Source organism: Athene cunicularia (assembly GCF_003259725.1).
Source record: "Athene cunicularia isolate RWA chromosome 5 unlocalized genomic scaffold, athCun1 chr5_part1, whole genome shotgun sequence".
NCBI classification, from domain to species: Eukaryota; Metazoa; Chordata; class Aves; order Strigiformes; family Strigidae; genus Athene; species Athene cunicularia.
Genome location: NW_020799101.1, coordinates 32,369,021 through 32,372,648, shown reverse-complemented (window position 1 = coordinate 32,372,648; position 3,628 = coordinate 32,369,021).

Here is a 3,628-nt window from a genome sequence, read left to right as displayed (position 1 = left end):
GGTATTTCATTAAAATTTCTAAAAGAAAACCCCATTATTTTCTTTAATAATAGCTTACAATTTTTAATTAAAAGCTCTTTCTCTGCTCCCAGTTTTGATGGAAACAATGATTTGAAATGTAATAATGAAATACAGTAATTTGTCGTGCAGTTTTGGAATCTAAATATGACATACATTTATTTGTTGCAGTTACAGATTCACTGCAAACAACTGCAATAAAAAGATCATTGAGGAAGGTCGCTGGGACAGTACTGAAAATCTGCAGCTTTGCTTTGAGATAAAATCTTAGGAATAAACTTAGGGTGAATGTATAACTATAAAATGAGGTAGTACGTGGGGAAGGCTTGTGTAAGATCTGGATTGTGTTTTTACATTAGTAAACCTCAGCATAGAAAACAATGACGCAGGGGAATGCCATTGTTGCTAAACTGACAGCAGGCATGGCACTAGCCACGTGGCTCCTTCATCCCGCTCCAGCCATGCTACCCACGTCCAGGCTGCAGGGGGTCTGACAGGAGAGCCGAATGTGTCCCTCTGCTCCCAGGCTGATCCGCTCCATACTTGAGGAGTGTGCAGCCTCTGAGATTTGACTGCTCTCTGCACCCTTTACAAAATCAGATCAGGTCAAAAGGTTTGCATTTCTTAGAGAGAATCTGGCTGACAGCTTCTTAGAGACAGATTGACCTCAGTTTGGCATCAAACTGAGGACACATACAGTTTCATTCCTCAGACCTAATCCTATATTATTTTATCCCAAATTAATATTGTGGCAGTGGCATCTTTGAACCCACACAAACTCTCAAATTTTCTTTTTGCAAAGCTTGTTTGAGCTCCTATTAGAAAAAACAGAGTTTATACTGAGTTTTGTCTGTAGAGGAATACTCATTCTCTTTGAATGCAAAGCAAGACAAAAATACACCCTCCCACCCAAAAGCCTTTGAGTGGAGTGGGAAGCTGATTTTATTTCCTTTGTATGCCACTGATAAAAATATTGAACAAGACAGGCTTGGCACTGCTGCAAACTGGTATTGCTGCTTCATTAGGAAATGGTTCTTTGCAAGCTGGGAGGCATAGAGCTTTGATAATCCTGGATGCCTGTGAATGAAATGTAGGCATGGTTTTCTAACATGAATACCATACACTGTGCAATATACATCCACAGCATTCTTGGCAGCCTGCTGCTCTGCAAATCCTGGCTTTACCATAGGCTGAAGCATTCAGGGGAATAGTGTAAAACCTAAGATGAACCTTTAGAAGCTGAAAATCTTCTTATGTCTACAACTCTCTCTTGCAATCATGACTATAGATAGTCTGAACACTTTGTGATTTAGACAATTTGTCAGGTAAGTTCACAGCTTGTTGTTATAAATGTAACAGATAATGGAAATGTAAACAATTATATTCTTCATACACCTTTCACTGTTGCACTAAACACTCAGAGAACATCATGCTGATGCTTATTCCTTCTATTTTGATAATAAGTCAGGGCTCAAACTAAGCACAGCAATTCATAGTTCCAGAAATTGTACATGGAAATTTGAGATACATCAAACTCATATGAGTTTTTCAGTCACCTAAAAGGTGTGTTAGCATCATAAAAGAGACACACCGAACTCACTGAGGTCTGAAGGTCCGTAAACTTTCTCAAGTCTAAGGCCAAGAACTCTGCATGTGAATATGATTGGGGGGCAGTGTATGAGGTTACTGTTAAAAAGGGAGAGGTCAGCTATTTTGGAATGAGATACAACTCCTGTAAGAGCAGGCCTGAAAGTATTTCACTTAAAACCATATTTAAATCAAAAGCAATTTCATAACAGTTCTTACATGCTTGTAGCATTCCTTTATGATATTTCCCCTCTGTCTCCACAGCTGGGCTGCCAGTATTAAGTAACACTCATCACACACAGAAAACACTCATTAATAGGCCAGAGTCTGATATGATCAGAATATAATTCATTTTTTTTCACTAGTCCTAAAAGCTCAGATAAGTGGGTTTTCTATCCCAGTGCTAGAGAACAGCTTTCCTTTGTAGAAATTCTTATATTTGTCTATGAACCAAAATCCCCTCTCCTCTCTTCAGTACTTACAGTCATGGGCTTTCCCTCTCTGTTTGGTTTGCTTAACAGGATTATCATCATTAGCTTCTTAGCATATTCCCTGCCCTGTCTCTGACACATGCATTACTGCTTCCTTTACTGCTTTGATTTCTCTCATTCTCAGGTCCATCTTCAAGCAGATACTTTGGGGTCTGTATGAGACACTCATCAGGGTAGTTGGATAGATACTACAGTCCTCTTAAAACATAAGAAACAACCTTCTCTTTTTCGTTATGGTGTCGCTGCAGCAGCAGGTTTTACAAACTACATGCAAAAAAACAAGTGCAGGAATTGTGAGAACCAGATTTCAAGAAGAATGCAGCCAGATTTTAAGGAAAACAACAAAAAAAAAAAGTTATTATTTAGTCTTCCCAGTAATTCCCAACCGTGTGGGAAAGAAACAATCAAGATTATTGAATGCTTCTTTACAGTCTCTTAATTGGGAGAGAGTAAAAATCTACCCATTTCTGTGCAGAAGTATTCATTGATCTTCTCTTATTTGATACTTTCCTAATTCAAAGATTTGGTCATCCAACCAGGCAACTGACTCAATATGATGTCAATCAGAGACCATCTGCACACTCCAAATGAAAATGCAACAAACCTTGGGGTGTCTGAAACACACAGATGTCCTCTGAGCAGACGAAGCGTGGTTCTAGCTATTCAGAAAACACTTAAAATCATTAATACAACATAGAATTGGATCATGAGAGACCTGCAAAGAAAACAAAGGACTACACTGTTTACAGTGGCCTGAGCAGTTCTGTTTTCGAAAGAGACTGATTTTACTAAGTTTGGCAGTAGGAGTATTACAGTTAGACTGACTAGAATTTTTCTTACGTTGCTTTTTAGTGAGATTAGTTGAGCGAAAAGAACAGCAGGTATGAAGCCATACTTGATCTTTATAGAAATATACAGAATACATTTTACGCTTCTCCACCAGAGAACAGTCCATTCCAATGGTGCCAATGTTTTGTGTGGAATTGTTTGGTGGTGTCTTGGTTGCAGTCTCTAAAGGTATTGGCAAAATAAAAAGTATTTTAAACACGATATAGTAGTTTATGCGAATAAAATAGGTGGACTGATTATAATGCAGGGATTACTCAAGATACTTTATTCTTGTGCTGTTTAGAGATGCTTTGTGTGAAGATTTGGAGTCTTTCCTAGCATAAATCCAAGCAGTCTCAGAATTTATTCTAATGGTTATATATACGTTTGACTTCTCCCTGGTGATCCTTATATCTGTAATCAGCAGAGAATAAGGATGCAGTTTTAAGTCCGGTATCTCCTAAGGGTAAGTAGTTCTAGCAGGTAAGGTTATTGCTGTCTGACACGGCTGTTCTGTGAGCGGGAGAGAGGCAAAGCCCAGCAAGCCCTGGGAATGCCCCCGGCAGCCGGCGCCGGTGACCGGAGGGGCCGCGGTGTCACAGTCGCACCCAAGGGCAGCTCTTCAAACAGGCAGCCGAGGGGCAGGTGACGTCCCGGCTGGAGGGGGTGGGGGGGTTGCCCGGGACGTGTGTGTGTGTGTGTGT